Here is a 19,412-nt window from a genome sequence, read left to right as displayed (position 1 = left end):
CTTACTAGAAAAATTGTTACTACAGTCTTCTAAATTTTTATCTATTAATTTTTTGGCCACGCCTGAAACATGAGGAAGGTCCCGGGCCAGGGACTGAGTCCCCACCACAGCAGTAGCCCAAGCCACTGCAGTGGCAACACCGGACTCTTAACTTCCAGTCTTTTTAATTTTAGCCCTTCTGGTTCGTTTTAGTGGTCATGTCCTGATTCCAATTTGCATTTCTTTAATGACTAATGTTCACAACTTCCTTGTTTTAAAACTGGGAATTTTTAAAATGAAAGGTGAGAAATGAATTGACATAGAAAATAACGAAAGCCAATGCTCTGATGGAAAAGATATATCATATTTGGATTAAGGCCAACGTGGCTATAACACAGAGAAAGCATATGGATGGAGATTATCATGAATTCAGATTTAGACTCTTTGGTTTGAGGTGCCCCTGGACTAGCTAACTAGAGTTAAAAAGAGGTCCAGAACCTAGACAAAAAAGGGCTGGAGCAACAGACATTTAATTCAGTTCATTAGTGAAAATGTAAGTGGTGAGACTGCCTGGGGAAAAAGAAAAAAGAAGCAAGAGAAAGTACCTAGGACCAACACTCAAGAAATTGCATGGAGTTCCTGTCGTAGCTCAGCAGAAATGAATCTGACTAGCATCCGTAAGGATGCAGGTTTGACCCCTTCCCTCACTCAGTGGGTTAAGGATCCAGCATTGCTGTGAGCTGTGGTGTAGGTCACAGATGCGGCTCAGATTCCGTGTTGCTGGGCCTGTGGTGTAGGCTGGTGGCTTTAGTGCCAACTGGACCCCTAGCCTGGGAACCTCCATATGCTGCGGGTGTGGCCCTAAAAAGACAGAAAGACAGGAAGGAAGGAAGGAAGGAAGGAAGGAAGGAAGGAAGGAAGGAAGGAAGGAAGGAAGAGAAAGAAAGAAAGAAAGAAAGAAAGAAAGAAAGAAAGAAAGAAAGAAAGGGAAAGAAAGAAAGAAATTGCAACTTTTTTTTTTGGTCTTTTTAGGGATGCACCTGTGGCATACGGAAGTTCCCAGGCTAGGGGTCAAATCAGAGCTGCAGTTGCCAGCCTATGCCACAGCAACACAGGACCCGAGCTGCATCTGCAACCTATACCACAGCTCATGGCAATGCCAGATCCTTAACCCACTGAGCGAGGCCAGGGATCAAACTCGTGTCCTCATAGATACTATGTGGGTTCCTTACCACTGAGCCACGACAGGAACACCAAGAAACTGCAATTTTTAATAACCAAGCAGAAGAGAAGCTTATAAAAAAGACTGAGGAGTAAGAGACCCAAAGGGTTTGAAAGAGCTATCACAATGCCAAATGCTAGGAGGCTGCTCTATGCTTAACTGTGTCCCCTAAAATCTCCACGTTCAAGCTCTAACCTCCAGTACCTCAGAAAGTAACTGTATCTGGGATTCTTTTTTTTTCTTAAATAATTTATTTTTTTTTCCCACTGTACAGCAAAGGGATCAAGTTATCCTTACATGTATACATTTTTCCCCCACCCTTTGTTCTGTTGCAATATGAGTATCTAGACATAGTTCTCTGTATTTGGGATCCTTTAAAGAGGCCTTAATCCAATCTGATTTATGTCTTTATAAGAGGAATGTAGAGACATCAAGGATATACATCCACAGAGGAAAGACCATGTGAGAAAGACACAGCAAGAAGGTGGCCATTCACAAGCTAAGGACAGATGTCTCGGAGAAACCAAGCTTTATGAAGTCTTGGACACCTCTAGCCTCCAGAGTTGTGAGAACATAAAGTTTTGTTGTTTACGCCACCAATGTACAGCATCTCATTATGGCAACTCTGACCATCTAATACAGAGGTCAAATAAGAGCAAGTCTAAAAATATCCATTTAATTTATTAATACAGAGGTATTGGTATCATTAGTAAATACTTTTTGGTGAAATGAATAAACCTGAAGAGGTAAGTCAAAGGTGAGAAATGGAAACAAACTTAATGATTTCAAGCCTGTGGCTAGGAAAGACAACAAAAAGATCAATATGTAATACCCATGAACACTTACAGTTTTGTTTTTTTTAAAGAGTGAGAACTGAGTATGTTTAAAACCTATGAGAAGAATCCAGTGTAAAGAAACTAATTATCGGAGTTTCTGTTGTGGCTCAGCAGTAACAAACCCGACTAGTATTCATGAGGACACAAGTTCGATCCCTGGCCTTGCACAGTGGGTTAAGGATCCGTCCTTGCCCTGAGCTGCAGTGTAGGTCAAAGATGTAGCTCAGATCCTGTGTAGCTGTGGTGTAGGCTGGCAGCTATGGCTCCAATTCGACGCCTAGCTGGGAACTTCTATGTGCCACAGGCGTGGCCCTAAAGAGACAAGAAAGAAAGAGAATCAGACAGACAGACAGACAGACAGACAGACAGACAGAGAAAGAAAGAAAGAGAGAGAGAGAGAGAGAGAGAGAGAGGAAGGAAGGAAGGAAGGAAGGAAGGAAGGAAGGAAGGAAGAGAAAAAAGAAAGGAAGAAAGGAAGGGAAAGAAAAAAGAAAGGAAGAAAGAAAGACTGAATATACAAAAGAAGGAGATAACAGCGTAAAGTATCTCAGAAGGGGGAAAGGAAATGGAGAGAGTCTTAGACAAAAAGCAGTAGTGCCTCTATTTTAACATTAGGGAGGAAGAAAAAAATAGTAAAGATAATGGGCAACTAAGGGTTACCATCCGGTACTTCTATTTCATTGTAAAGTAATATGAAAAGCTTTCTGTGGAAAGAGAAGGGCCACGTTGGAAGAAGAGGAAGGAGAGCGGAAAACAAACCATTACAGTGATGAGGGAACCAGTCCACAAGAGAAAGTCAACAGATTTCCCAGCAGCAGTAGGGTCTCTTTGTGGCTGATGATCATAAAATATTTTTTTTTATTTTTTTATAGTCAATGTACAATATAAGTTGTAAATATACAACAGTAATTTATAATTTATAATTTTTAAATGTTATAGTCCATTTATAATTATTATAAAATATTGGCTATATTCCCTGTGTTGTACAATATCATTGCAGTTTATTTTCTGCATAACAGTTTGTACCTCTTAATCCCCTACCCGCTCCTGACCTTCCCCCCTTCCCTCTCCCTACTGGTAACGACCAGTTTGTTGGCTGTATCTGTGAGTCATTTATTATGTTTGTTTTGTTTTTCGTCTTCTGTCTTTTTAGGGCCACACTGGCAGCATATGGAGGTTCCCAGGCTAGGGGTCTAACTGGAGCTGTAGCTGCCAGCCTACACCACGGCCACAGCAATGTGGGATCTGAGCCGCATCCGCAACCTACACCACAGCTCACAGCAATGCCGGATGCTTAACCCACTGAGTGAGGCCGGGGATCGAACCCACAACCTCATGGTTCCTAGCTGGATTCATTTCCACTACACCACGACGGGAACTCCTATTTTTTTTTTTTTTTTACATTAACTAGTTTATTTTTTAGATTTCACATCTAAGTGACACCATACAGTATCTGTCTTTCTCTGTGTAACTTATTTTACTTAGCATAATACCCCCCTCCAATCCATCCATGTTGTTGCAAATGGCAAAATTTCATTCCTTTTTAGGCTGAGTAATATTACATATAGTTACATAATAGCACATCTTTTTATCCATTCATCTGTTGATGGACGCTTAGGTTGCTTCCATATCTTGGCAACTGTAAATAAAGCTACTACTAACACTGAGGTGTGTGTTTCAAATTAGTGTTTTCATTTGTTTCAGATATCCACGCAAGAGTGGAATTGCTGGGTCATCAGGAAGTTCTAATTTAAGTTTTTTGAGCAATCTCCATACTGTTTTCTAGTGTCTGAGCCAATTTACATTCCAGCCAACAGTGTATGAGTGTTCCCTTTTCTTTACATCCTTGCCAACATTTGTTGTGTTCTTTCTGATGATATCCATTCTTACAGGTATGAAGCGATAGCTCTGTGGTTTTAATGACAATCACGAATTTATAATAAAAGAAGTATGTCTTTTCAGATGATTTCTGACTGCATCATCCATGCAGTTTACAAATGAAGGAATCAGATAATTCTGAATTAGGATTTTGTCAGACAGCTGGGACAAATATGGGCAAGTAAAAGAAACTGAGGATATGGACAAGAAGTAGACAACAGATCTCGGTTAACAAGAGATGTAAAAAAATGGAGAAGTAAGATGCCTGGAAAAAAGAGAGACCAAAAGACTGGAAGTATAAATGAGTTGGCAGAACAGTTAACAATGGCTAATCAACAGTTATATGGCTAACCAAGCAGCCCTAAGGGATACAAAGTACTTATTAATGATTTACTAGATGTTATTAACATAATAATTGCCCTGAGAGTGAGGAATAGGGTGGACTGGAAGAGAAAGTCACTGGTTTCGGTGAGGTCAGGGAAATGAGACCCAGGATGTTGGTGTATCATCCACATGGATGCTGAAATCATCCAGAATTACTGTAGGAACTGGGAGGTATAAGGAGATAAGGAGCCACGTGCTACTGACTTACAGGAATAGGCAGAATCTATCAGGAAGGCAGAAGATGGCAGCTAAAAGGAGACTGAGAACAATAACTGACACTGTGCTATATGCTTGGTATGTATTAATTTATTTAATTCTCACAACAATCTCTAAGGTAAGAACTGATACTATTACTATTACTACTACTACCCTTGAGATGAAGAAACAAACTTGAGAGAAGTTTTAAGAGATTTAACAAAGGTTGCTTTCTAAACTACTATGCTACAGACTATTGTAAGACATCAAAAACCAAGCTGAGGGGTAGAGGACACAAAAAACCCCCAAATAGAGTGAAATTTCAACTAAGAAAATTTATAAAGCATGGGCTATACTTTTACTCCCAATAACTTATCAGATTAGATCACTCGAAAAGCCTTCCCATCGAAACTTTACCCAGAAGGGATAAATCAAAATCACTCATTTAAATAAATCTTGTAGCTTCCATGAAAGAAAAATCTGTAAATGCCAGTAACACAGGAAAAATTAATAAGATTAGAAATTGAGGATGCTTCCCTAAAGTGGATTGCTAGTCCTAACTTACATATGGCCTCTTACTCACACATAGGGATTGTAGATGAGAATTTTGGCCCTTGGTGAGAGACCTGCGAACTCAGATCCCCCCTTCTTCTTCTATACATTAACACGCCTATAAAGCCAAGACCCAGGGATGCCTGTGATGTTAGTGAAGGGGTCCTGAACAGCTCAATAAGACAAGAAAAAGAAAGAAGCTTGGACAGCAACGAAAACATCATTATTCCCTGACCTTGTGGTTAACTACACAGGGCACCCGAGAGAATCTATCATTAGAATCAGAGTTCAGTAAGGTTGCTGAACACAAAATCCATGTACAAATAGCAATTTGTTTCTCATATTAGTTGACTACTGGTGGTTTCTAGTTTTTAACCACCATTTATAAAAAATGTATTTTTATAAAATTTATCATTTTCAACAGTAACAAAAATCATAAAGAAACTAAAAATAAGTCTAACAAAAGACTTTCATGAAAACAATACAAGTATGTTGAAAAATATTAAAAAATATGTAAATAACAATATATACCACAGTTATCCAGTAAGATGACAATTATCCCCAGTGTAAACCTGCAAATTCAGTGAAATTCCAATCACAATCCCAAATAGAGTGTGGGGTTTGTTTATTGTCTGAATTTCTTTGAGGGTGAAATTTAAGAAACAGACCCAAAATTCACTGAGAGAAGATTTACCTTATCAGACAGCAAAACTGTTTTTATTAACACAGTGTGATAATGATATGAAAGTAGACAAATCAAGTAAGACTATGGTGCAGAACAGACTCTAGAAATAAACACACGTAGAAAATTTAAAACTTTTAAACAAAAAACAACCCACAAACTAGAAAGATATCTGCAAAGTATATTACTAAATACATTAATATCCATTTCATAAAAAGAATTGCCACATATCAATATAAAAGCCAATTCCTAAAAGAAAAAAAAATGCAAAGGACACTTTCTCAGTAGAAAAGATTTACAGAATAATAGACCAAAATGAAAACTTTACTAGAAATCAAAGTAATGAAAATGAAAACTATGAAACTCCATTTTGGAGGGGCAAAAATTAGGAGCTAGACAGAATAAAATGTCAGTAAGATGTGGGAAAACACGCTGCTAAGTACAACTCCACTTTGGACTAGACGTGGCAATACTTGGTAAGATAAAGTGGCACCTACACCTTGTAATCCAGCAATTCTACTCTTGGGTGTCTAGCCTACGTAACGTCACACAGTGACTAGTTATCTATGTGCAAGTTTATTCATTACAATAGTATCTGCCGAAAGGCAGGACCTAGTTCTCCCTCAGTATTCAGAAACTGAATTTTATTCAACACAGAATACCAAACAGCAATTAAAAAGAATGAATTAGGAGTTCCCATCATGGCTCAGCAGTAATGAACCCAACTAGTATCCATGAGGACATGGGTTCGATCCCTGGCCTCACTCGGTGGGTTAAGGATCTGGCATTGCAAGGAGCTGTGGTGTAGGCAGCAGACGTGGCTCGGATCTCACATGGATGTGGCTGTGGCATAAGCCAGAAGCTGTAGCTCCTACTCAACCCCCAGCCTGGGAACTTCCATATGCTGTAGGTTTGATCCTAAAAAAAAAACAAAACAAAACAAGGAGTGAACTAAACCTGTAGGTGTCAATATGAATACATCCAGAAAACAATGCTGTATACAAATTTTTCAACTCTTTTATATAAACGATTAACATGTTCAAAAGAACAGAGGAATGGTGCACCAGGACTTCAGAATAATGGTACCTATGAAGGAAGAAGGAAAGAATGAGGAGGGGAGAATTTTAAAAGAAGAGAAAAAGCAAATGAGGGAAAAAGTTAATATGTACTTGACCTTGAGGCTGAGCACAGAGGTATTTGTTATATTACTTCCTGTATGATTTTGCATGTTTGAATAATTTTGCAATTTACACAAAATTTTAATAAATTGAAAATAGTTAGCTTGTTGATTATGAATAGCAATTCCAGAGGGTACAAGAGAAATAACTAGAATAGAGAAATACAAAGAAGGCTTTTGTCAAGGCAAAAAATTATAAAACATTTTGACAATGGTAATTCAGAAGACATGGCTGGCTACCTACCGATGAAAACAGGGATGAGAGGCAAGTCTCAGACCTCCTCCCCACCTTTTTTTCGGCCACAACCAGAGCATGTGGAAGTTTCCAGGCCAGGGATGGAACCTGCACCACAGCAGGGACCCAAGTCACAGCACTGACAACACCAGATCCTTAACCTACTGTGCCACCAGGGAATTCCAACAAGTCTTAGACCTCCTGAGGAAGACAGAAAGTGGGCCTCATGGCCAGAACCATTTTGTCTCGCTAGGACCAAGATAAAATAAGCATAACTAGTTTATCATCCCAGTTCACTTGGCCTGGCATCATTGTGATTTCTCAGCAACTCTAATCATTACACATCATGAAAGTGACTGTTCTGAACCTAAAATCTAACAGGTGCAGGGCATTCTTCCAGATGATGCAAGGAGTGGGAGGTATACCCGTTCTCAGGAAGCCTACCATTTAGAGTGAGAGTGAAGATGCATACAGAAAGGAAAAAACTAGCACTGAACACCTAAACAAGTGCTACTGGAATTCAGAGGGGAAAAAAGAATCCATCAGGCTGTAAGAAAGGTTTTACCACAGCAGTGGAACTCAAGCTAGGTAGGGAAGGACAGAAGCAATTCAAAACATATAAAAACTGGCATTCTAGGTAGGGGGAAAAAAAAAGTAGCTCTCAGGAGGAAAAAATAAGAGTACAAGTACTTGGCAATTTTTGGATCTTAGTTAGAAAAATAAAATACTTTGACAATAAACAAAATCTTTACAATCAGTAGATCAATAAGGATTTTTACCTGCAAAAAAATAGAAACTATTTCCAGTGGTTTCATTAGAAAAGAAATTTATTCAAACACATGAGGTGATTCAAAGAATTCCCAGCAAAGAGCCGAAGAAATCAGCTTGGGAGTATATACTCAGAAAAAATACTTAAGTCTCTCCACCAAATTATTCCCCTTCTTAGAGCCCTTGCAGCCATGAAAGTGGAGCCTCAGACCATAAGGCTCATGGGAACATCTGCCATGCTAGTACCGGTAAAAGCTCAATGTCTCAGCACCCAACGTCCACATTAGGAAGCAATCCAAGCAGGAGCTGTTACCTTGCAAAATTCCCTCTTCTGAATTCATGTCTCATCTGATCAATAGACTTGAGATCATATGTACGTGTCCTAGCTGCAGCAATGTTAGAAAATTGAGTTCTGCCCTCTGTAGGACTTCTAACACACCAATTTCTCCAACAGTGGGAGGATTATTTGAAACAAGACCAAATACAGACCAAGTCTTGGCTATCAAACAATATACACATTTATTCCAAACTTCAAGCTCCAGATTCTCAAGCCTGACAGATCATAACCAAGCATTACACAAACACCACTCTCCCTGTTCCTCAAAGGGAGATGAGAACCAGCCTCATCAGTTACAAGCTCACAGCTCCAATAACAGAATCTCTGGGTGGTGTCTCCTTCCCTTCTGACTTCTATAACCTATGGTTCTATAAACCATAAAGGGGCTAAGAATGAAAAAAACAAATGAAAACATTTTTTACATACATAAACATGCAAAGGAAATACATAAACACACAAAGAAGGAAAATTTAACAAGTTTATAGACTTGACTTGGGTCTAGGAACTATATGAAAAACTGCAACTCATTCTCAGACCTTAACTTGTGAAATCTATTTCTGGTTATACAGATCAAGTAGAACCTTCATAGTCTGCCTGTCTATTTTAGATCTAAGGACCCCATGATCATTAGCCACAGCCAAAAAGATGCATTCAGATCAATGCATCATCACCCTACCTTAAGAAAATTACGCCCACCTTGTCTATCAAAGTTAGAAGCATCCTAGACTCCCAGCACCTGAAATCAGAAAGAAATGAAATGAAATGAAGTGAAGTGAAATGAAATGAAATGTAGGTAGGTCTCCTACCTACGGACAACAGCAATTATACTGCTTTACACAGACGCTGGCACAGTAAAAGTATTTCTCAAAGTGAATAAAGTGTCTTCTGGACCTCTTAATAGTGGGTAATAGTGGAGAGAGAGTAAAGGAGGTGGGTGAACGGGCACAACGAAAAGCCACTCCATCAGCCCTATGTCCCTTAATCTTTTGACTTCTTCCCCTACATTATACCATGAATTCATAGGCATTCAACCTCATTTAGCATAAGCCAATGCTGAGACCAGTCAAAGGAGCAAGTACTTCTCTGAGCTGGAATAGTGAATTCAGAATCTCTAGTTAACTGCACAAAAGCCAAATGTAAACACATGTCTCCCTCTCATCATGAGAGCCCATGTCTGCATATATTCTTGAAGTTTTTGTTGACAGGTCAGCAAAAAAAAGTTTTTAAGTGTAAGATATATAATCCTTTTCTTCCCATTCTGACTATCTGACTCTAGTTACTGACATGGAAACAACAAGGAGTATGGGAAACGGTACAAGGACAACAGCTTCCCTTTGAATGGTAACTATCAGCAGCAGATCGTTACAGGTCCTCAGAGAAGATAGGGAAGGATGTCTTCTGCCAGCAAGAGAGACCTCATGGTGTTTGGAGACTTGACTTGTGTCCATAATTCCCTATATAAAGAAAATGTATTCAAAAGATTAACTGCAGCTATAAATATGGCATATGTCCAATAAAAAGGGCAGCATTTATGACACCGCTGCTCTATCTCCCCAAATATTCTCAGAATTAGAAAAAATAAGACTCTTCTATTTGATCTTCTTTTATTTAGTATTTATCATGACAACTTCTATATACTAAGATGAGGCAGCATTATGGTACTTGAATTCAAGAGCAACTGAATTTATGCCTCTAGGGGGCAGCATTTCTCATAGGATAATCAGTTTGACAAAAGAAACAGGAGTTCCATTGTCCAAGAAGTTTAAGAAACACAGGATAAACAAGCAAGTTTCTTTCTTGTAAGATGTCTCAGAGTCTTTAATATATTATCGTGCATTGTGAATCTTCAACAGGCCATTATTTTGGCATATACGGTTTCTTCAAACTTAATCACAGAAAACCTTCTGCCAGGACCATCGCCAGTGACTATTACAGAAGGCATTTTGGAAACAATCTAGCGCACAAATTCTCTTAAGATAAGTTTTACCTTCTTTTTTATTCATAGGCTTGCTCCTCTCATTTTTAAAGCAGGTCCTTAAACATCCCTCTGTATTCACAGATCAAGGCCAAGTATTAAATAAACATGGCATTCATTTATCTTGGGAAAATCAAAAATAAGGAGAACTTACTGCTTGGCTTGCTCAAAGGAAAACAGCAAGAAAAATAAAAGACAAAAATGTTGGTGTGATAACCAGTGGAGATACGGCCCATCCTAGCTTTAAAAACCACACTGGAGTTGAGGTATACTTAATAAAGAATTTTCTTATTTACCCAAACTCAGAATATTAAACACTTGAGCTCCGTTAACAATCTTTCTACAATCCCTGTCAACTGAAAATAAATTTCCTAATGTAAAGACCAGTTTTAAATTTGATGAGGTCTCTAGAAATCTCTATAGATAAGTGTTCTCAATTTTTTCTATGTGAGAAAGCACTTAAACAAAATTACTTCCCTTTTTTGTTGTGGTTTGGTCTTTCACTGAAATGACGAAATAATTCTTAGACTATAGACATGTTTCCATTCTCCAAGTACTCTTACAGAATACCTGGAGGATAACGGGGTGGCAAGCTAGGATTCTAAATACATGTGTCCAAATGTTTGATTACTAATGTTCTTTTACCCATAAGCAATACTTGAAATTTTTTTAAATTTTTCATGACTATGAGGCATGCCATAAAAAAAATGCAAATACAGGCATACCTCAGAGATATTGCAGGCTCAATTCCAGACCACTACGATAAAGTGAATATCACAATAAGGCAAGTCGCACAAATTTTTTGGTTTTCCAGTACACAAAAAGTTATATTTACATTATACTATACTAATGCAAGAGCATTATGTCTATAAAACAATGTTTATACCTTAATCAAAAAATAATTGATTACTAAAAATCACTAACCATCAACTGAGCCTATAGTGATTTGTCATTTTTTTGCAGTAGAGGGTCTTGCTTCCACATTGGTGGCTGCTAACTGATCAGGATGGTAGTTGCTAAAGTGGCTGTGGCAATTTCTTAAAATAAAACAATGAGGTCTGACACATCAATTGTCTTCCTTTTACAAATGATTTTTCTATAGCATGCAACGCTGCTTGACAGCACTTTACCTGTAGTAGAATTTCTTTCAAAACTAAAGTCAGTCCTCTCAAATCCTATTGCTACTTTATCAACTAAGCTAATGTAATATTCTAAATCCTTTGTTGTCATTTCAACAGTGTTCACAACATCTTCACCAGGAGCAGATTCCATCTCAAGAAACTACTTTCTGGAGTTCCCGTCGTGGCTCAGTGGTTAACGAATCCGACTAGGAACCAAGAGGTTGCGGGTTCGATCCCTGGCCTTGCTCAGTGGGTTAAGGATCTGGCATTGCCCTGACCTGTGGTGTAGGTCGCCAGTTACAGCTCTGATTAGACCCCTAGCCTGGATGCGGCCCTAAAAAAAGGAGAAAAAGACAAAAAAAAAAAAAAAAAAAAAAGAAAGAAACTACTTTTTTTGCTCATCTATAAGAAGCAACCCCTTATTCATTCAAGTTTTATCATCAGACTGCAGCTATCCAGTCACATCTTTGGGCTCTACTTGGAATTCTTGCAATATCCTTCCACACCAAAGGCTTGAGCCCCTCAGACTCATCCACAAGGTGGGAATCAACTTCACTCAAACTCCTGTTCAGGAGTTCCCGTCATGGCTCATCAAAAACGAATCTGACTAGGAACCATGAAGTTGCAGGTTCGATCCCTAGCTTGGCTCAGAGGGTTAAGGATCCGGCATTGCCGTGAGCTGTGGTATAGGTCACAGACGAGGCTTGGATCTGGCATTGCTGTGGCTGTGGTGCAAGCCGGCAGCTGCAGCTCCAATTAGACCTGGAAACCTCCACGTGCTGAAGGTGCGGCCCTAAAAAGCAAAACAAACAAACAAAGAAAAAAGAAACTCCTGTTCACGTTGACATTTGGACCTCTTCCCAAGACTCACAAATGTTCCTTATGCCATTTAGTGAATGGTGAATCCTTTACAGAACGTTTCCACTTTACTTTGCCCACAGCCATCAGAGGAATTACTATCTATGGCAGCTATAGTATTATACATGTATCTCTTAAATAATAAGACTTGAAAGTTGTAGTTACTCCCTGATCCATGGGCTGCAGAATGGATGTTGTGTTAGCAGGCACAAAAACATTCATCTCATTGTATATCTCCATCAGAGCTCTTGGGTGACCTGGTGCATTGTCAATGGGCAATAATATTTCAAAAGGAAACTTTTTTTCTGAGCAGTAAACCATGTTGTAAACAGATGTGGTATCACCTAAGCTTTGCTGTTCCATTTACAGAGAGCAGTAGAATAGACTGAACATCATTCTTAAGGGTCTGAATGGTAAATAAGTACTGGCTTCAACTTAAAGACACCAACTACAGCAGACCCTAACAAAAGAGTCAGTCTGATGTTCTTGACACTGCAGATATTGACTTCTCCTCTCTAGCTATGAAAGTCCTACATGACATTCTTCCAACAGAAGGCTGTTTCATCAACATTGAAAATCTGTTGTTTAGTGTAGCCACCTTCATGAATGATCTTAGCTAGATCCTGAAGATAACTTGCTGCAGCTTCTACATCAGCACTCGTTGCTCAACCTTGCACTTTTGTGTTACAGACAGTGTCCTTCCTTAAATGTCATGAACCAACCTCCGCCAGCTTCAGACTTTTCTTCTGTAGCTTCCTCACCTCTCTCAGCCTCGGGGAATTAGAGTTAGGGCCTTGCTCTCGATAAGGCTCTGGCTTAAGGGAATGTTGTGGCTGATTTGATCTTCTTTGCTGACCACTAAAACCTTCTATCAGCAGTGAGGCTGTTTTGCTTTCTTATTCACATATTCACTGGAGTAGCACTTTTAACTTCTTTCAAGCATTTTTCCTTTGCTTACAACTTGGCTAACTGGCACAAGGGGCCTAGTTTTTGGCCTTTCTTGGCTTGAACATGTCTTTCTCACTAAGCTTAATCATTTCTAGCTTTTGATTTAAACTCAGATATGCAACTCTTCCTTTCATTTAAACACTGGGGCCATTGTAGGGTTAACTGGCCTGACTTCAATATTGTTGTGTCTCAGGAAGTAGGGAGGCCTGAGGTGAGAGAGAGAGATAGAGGAATGACCAATTGGTGGAGCAGTCAGAACATACAGAATTTATCAGTCAAGTCTGCCACCTTATATGTTTGTGGTCTGTAGTGCCCCAAAACAATTATAACAGTAACATCAAAGATCAATGATCACAGATTGCCATAAGAAATATGATAATAATGAAAAAGTTTGAAATATTGCAAGAATTATCAAAATGTGACACGCAGAGGTCAGAAAATGCTGTTGGAAAAATGACACCAACAGACTTGCCTGATGCTAGGTTACTACAAACCTTCAATTTGTTTAAAAAAAAAAAGAAAAAAAATCTGCAAAGCACAATAAAGCAAAGTGCAAAACAGAAACAAGGTATTCCTGTAGTTTTAAGCAGCTCTTTCCTGGGTTCTAGATTCATAAGTCCCTGTGGTCCTGCTCCCATGACATTAGCATAGTCAAAAAAAAATTATAATCCTTGGTCTCAAGTCACCAAAGTATTTTAAGAAAGTATATAACCAACCCTCAAAGTTTTAATTTCCAGACCTGGAAGTATACAGCATATAACCAACTATCAAAGTTTAATGTGAATACATTAGCCAATGGCTGCACATGACTAGAGAGCATCTGAAATGTGACTACCATTACTAAAGAATTGAATTTCTATTTAATTATAATTAATTTTATCTAAATTTAAAAGCTGAAGCAGTGTAAAATATCTTTCTACTAAAGAAAAATTTATTGTTTTGACATGGTCAGCATCAATTAACTATTCAACTGGAACAACTTTTTTCCTACAGACCAACATAGTAACAGTGAAAAGCATTATATCTTTTTTGCAAAGAACACAAGCTGCAATGATGCCCATGGAAATCATAATTGATAACCAAATGGAGATTACCTTTTCATTTTAATTTTTACTCTAATTTTTAATTTTTAATATATTTTAGTATAATTAAGCTGTTTTCTTTTACTTCAAAAACAAATGGACAAAAGGAGGGGAGGGGTGAACAAAATTTTTAAATTAAAACAAAGGCATTCTACCTGTGCAGAATCGAGTGGAGATATAGAAGTTAGTACTAACACTAGAATGGTAAAGTGAGACTGGAAGAAACTAATCCACAAAATTTAATATGAATAATAATCACAATTAGCTGTGGTAAAGCAAAATCAAAAAGCTGTTTCTTAGGTAAAAAATGTATTTCAAATAAAAAAGTAAACAATATTAAGAGACATTTTCAGAAAATATGTAATGAATTTTTATGAAGTTTCCTAAGTCAAAACAGAAGCAACAAAGTTAGTTACCTGATATCAGAATTAAATATCCAACAAAAAATTTTCTAAGATTTTTTTTTTTTTTTAAAGATCTGGGCTTATTACTCTGGTCAGCTATAAAATGGCTTGGATTCTTGCATTAAAAAAAGAAGGAGACATTTAAATCGAGAAATGGTAAAGAAATTATTTCAATCATTAACATTCTGTTAGAAAATTATAAGGAATAATAAAAAAGGATGTTTTAAAAAAAGAGGAAAGTCTTCAATTAAACAATTGTTCATGGAAGACTTTCCTAACAACATAAAAAAAAACTGATTTAAAATTTGGCAAACTGCTTTTCTTTTAGATGAGCTATAAGATATAAGAAATATTGCCAAATTAAAACTTTAGACACATTTTGTTTGAAAGAACTTCCAGATTTAAGAAGAAATGTTGATATGTAGCTTAAAAAATTCAAAATTGTAGCACAGATATTTTCTCATCTTTTATATCTGTCAAAGAATTTCACCTATATATTCAAAAATTTGTTTCTGGAGTTCCCGTTGCGGTGCAATGGCTAACGAATCTGACTAGAAACCATGAGGTTTCGGGTTCGATCCCTGGCCTTGCTCAGTGGGTTAAGGATACGGCGTTGCCATGAGCTGTGGTGAAGATCGCAGACGCAGCTCTGTTCCTACATTGCTGTGGCTCTGACATAGGCCGGTGGCTATAGCTCCATTAGACCCCTAGCCTGGGAACCTCCACATGCCGAGGGAAGCAGCCCTAGAAAAGGCAAAAAGACAAAAAAAAAAATAAAAATAAAAAAAATAGTTTTTATTACAACAGACAGCTCCAGCTATCTTACTGAAATTTTAAAAGAAAAAAACAGATGTTTCTCTTATTGTTTTTTCCATTGTACGTTATACACTGAAAATATCTGTGCTCAGCTTTCTAAAGCTAACTGATTAAAAGTGTCATAGATTAAGTTAAAATAAGTATGTACATGCAAATAATATGAATCCTCATCAGTTCGCAAAACTGTTAAATAAACAGAAGATAATACACTTAATAATCCTGTGTTTTTTGCTCAATAGTTGAGTAATGCAAAAATTTTAAAAAAGATTTACTGTATTAACTCTGATTCAAGAAAGAATCACTTTCCTATATTTAATAATCAAGGACAAAAATGGCAATATTCTTTATGTTTTTTCACTGGTATCTCACTACATGTAAAGAAGCTTAATCTGAAGTATCAAAGAAGTTTATTTATCACCTAGCTGCGCAAGTATGGAAATTTATGTCAAAATTGAACGTTTTCATAATACAAATCAATAATAAAGATTTTACACTTTTCCGTAACATGAATCAGTCTATAGAATATTCTATTAAAAAGGACAGTGTTATGAAAACAGGCTGCAAAAATGACAAGAAATAATTGAACACTTTGTTGATACTGACTAAATTTAGAGATGCTTTTCAACTTATGCAACAGCCGTAGGAATCTGGTGTTAATAATACTGAGTTGATGCAAGAGTTAGTGAATTTGCTTAATTTGAGTAGCCCAGTTTTGAAACTGTTAAGCTTTTGCTTCAAAGTCTAATGAATTCTACTGAAAAAAAAAAAAGGTTTTTTTTCACCAAACATATTATATTTATTTGTTCTCCTATGTAAATTCATACTTTTTTAATTACTCAATGAATTTTATTACATTTATAGTTGTACAACAATCATCAACTCAATTTTACAGCATTTCCATCCCCCACATTTCCATCCACACCCCCAGCGCATCCCCCCCACCCCCCAACCTGTCTCATTTGGAAACCGTAAGTTTTTCAAAGTCTATGTATGAGTCAGTATCTGTTCTGCAAAGAAGTTCACTGTGTCCTTTTTTAAGATTCCACAAGTAAGTGATGGCATATGATGTTGGTGTCTCGCTGTCTGACTGACTTCACTTAGCATGATAATTTCTAGGTCCATCCATGTTGCTGCAAATGTTGTTATTTCCTTCCTTGTAATGGCTGAGTAATATTCCATAGTGAACCAGGTTAATCAATTTGGATGCAAATACTAAAAGAAATTTATTTTGGGACACATAATTCAGATATTGAAAAATGTCAAGTTTGGAACAACTTAGGTATTTGAATCTACTTTTTCAACCATAAATTTATGAAGTCTAAATGAAGATCAAGTATTTCTGAAGAAAATTTGGTGATTAAATTGAGATGTAAATTACTCAACCAGGTTTCAAAGAATATATCAAAAAAAAATGTAAAATATATCAGTGGTTTTAAACTGTTTATGTGTTAGAACGATATTATTTTGGACATATCAAATTAAGTAAAATATATTAAAATTAATCTAGCCCCTTTTTTAAACTTTTTAAAATAAAGTCACCAGAAAACTTTAAATTACACATGTGGCTCAAATTCTATCACACAGTTCCTAGTCTAGGAAAGATTAACTAAAGATGAACATAATTAAGTTCTTGTAAGAAGAGCGTATTCTTTAAAACATAGCTATCAACTACTGAAAATTCACCCTGGAAGTTCGCCTTACAATAGCCTATCACACTATATGCACAACACACAGTGAACAAGTCTCAGCATCAGAATATAAATTTGCCCAAGAAAGATTGAGTATTTGTAAAAAAAAATATATATATACAAAATTATATATATATATATATATACACACACACACACATATATATTATGGGTAAAAAATACATAAGGGGGCAAACTTCAGGGCTGAAAAACTAAAACAAGAAAAAAAAATCATTCTCTAGGAACCTAGTTACAGAACGTAACAGAAGAGAATTATAAAAAGATAGGAAGAGTAATAAAATTATGTGCTCATTAAGGTAAAGACACAAACTACAGCAGCAAAAAAAAAGTAATACTATAATGTATGGCTAAACACTGCAATTTTGCTGCTGCAGGGATAAACATCTCATGTCCAATACTAAGGACACCACAAGGTTAGAAACACATGAAAGACAGAATGACAAAGCCAAAGTATAGTTCTTTTTAACTTAGTGAGTTGAACTGCAAATTGTTAGAGAACAGAAACAAGTCTTGTGCATCCTCATGTTTCCCAGAGGGCCCAGGAGAGCACCTATCACATGATACTACATTTATTTCTTTAAAATTTACTTTGTATTTTAAATGCTTAAAGTTACTCATAATTTTAGTGTTATTAATTAAGAACAAAAAGTTAAAACAGCATTTAAAGTGCCTCAAGAGGAGTTCCTTTAGTGGCTCAGCAGTAAGGAATCCAACGAGTATCCAGGAGTATGCGGGTTCGATCCCTGACCTTGCTCAGTGGGTTAAGGATCTGGCATTGCCATGTGGTGTAGGTCACAGACGTGGCTCAGATCCCGTGTTGCAAAATAAATAAATAAAGTGCCTCAAGAGGTTTTTGTTTTGTTTTGTTTTTCTTTTTTTTTTTGGCCAACCCATGGCACACAGAGCTCCTAGGCCAGGGATCAGATTCAAACTACAGGTGTGACCTATGCCTCAGCTGCAATACCTGATCCTTGACTCACTGTGTTGGGCCAGGGATTGAACCTGCTTCCCAGCACTCCAGAGATGCTGTTGATCCCCTTGCGCCATGGCAGGAACTCCTAAAGAGGTTTTTTTTTTTTTTTTAATGGCAAAAAAAATAGCATGAAAAATTTATATTCAGAGCTCCTTAATATATAAGGATAGACATATACACCAACAGAACAGAATTATAGTCCACACATTAAACCATATATTTATGGCCAAGTGATTTTCAATAAGGGTGCCAAGTCCATTCGCTATGGAAAAAATGGTCTCTTCCACAAATAATGCTGGGTTAACTGGATTAATAATATGGATTTCCACATGTAAAAGAATGAGGTTGACCCCTGCCTCACACCATATACTCAAATGTTTGGATCGACAATCTAAATATAAGAGCTAAAAATCACAAAACTGTTACACAAAAGACACAGGGTAAACCTTCATGATCTTGGACTGCCATGATCATGGCAATGGATTCTTAGATATGACACCAAAGTAAGAGCAACAAAAGAAAAAGTAAATAAACTGGACTTCATCAAATTTAAAATTTTTATATATCAAGATAGGATCAAGAAAGTAAAAAGATAACCTACCAAAATATTTTAAGCCATATATCTGGTATGGGTTTAAAATCCAAAATATATAAAGAATTCCTATAATACAACAAAAAGACAAGCAACCCAATTTTAAAATGGGCAAAAGATTTGAATAGGCATTTCTTTAAAGATATAAAAATCAGAGTTCCCATCATGGCTCAGTATAAACGAATCTGACTAGTATGCATGAGGACCCAGGTTCAATCCCTGGCCTCACTCAGTGGGTTAAGGCTAAAAAAAAAAAAAAAAGATACAAAAATGGCCGATAAGAACACGAAGAAATGCTAAACATCAGTCATTAGTGAAATGCAAATCAAAATCACAGAGACACCACTTCACACATACTAGGAGAGCTATAATTATTTTTAACTTTCAATAATTTTTATTCTGTCTTTTGTCTTTTTAGGGCCACGCCCACAGTATATGGAGGTTCCCAGGCTAGGAGTCAAATCAGAGCTGTAGCTGTCGGCCTACACCACAGCCACAGCAATGCAGGATCCAAGCCAAGTCTGCGACCTACACCACAGCTCACAGCAACACTGGATCCTTAACCCACTGAGTGAGGCCAAGGATTGAACCCATGTCCTCATGGATACTAGCTGGGTTTATTAACTACTGCCATGACGGGAACTCCAACTTTTAATAAATTTTTTAAGAACAAAAAATAATAAAGCACT

General features: G+C 37.1%; 1 protein-coding gene and 1 long non-coding RNA gene across 6 annotated transcripts in view; one reads left to right on the top strand and one right to left on the bottom strand.

Annotated features, from left to right (window-relative positions):
- FBXW7 (F-box and WD repeat domain containing 7) overlaps positions 1–19,412 on the bottom strand; it is a 217,359-nt gene that overhangs the window by 169,039 nt on the left and 28,908 nt on the right. The window lies entirely within an intron of this gene.
- Positions 2,889–11,235, top strand: LOC146400907 (uncharacterized). Its single transcript, XR_014812803.1, has 2 exons — positions 2,889–3,213; positions 6,639–11,235. It is a non-coding gene; the product is annotated as an uncharacterized LOC146400907 (long non-coding RNA).

This window comes from Sus scrofa, chromosome 8 (assembly GCF_054392235.1).
Source record: "Sus scrofa isolate SSC_HxYL_T2T_F1_AM1 chromosome 8, Sscrofa_HxYL_maternal_Yorkshire_Landrace_v2.0, whole genome shotgun sequence".
Taxonomy (NCBI): domain Eukaryota; kingdom Metazoa; phylum Chordata; class Mammalia; order Artiodactyla; family Suidae; genus Sus; species Sus scrofa.
This window is presented reverse-complemented; position numbering and strand designations above follow the sequence as displayed.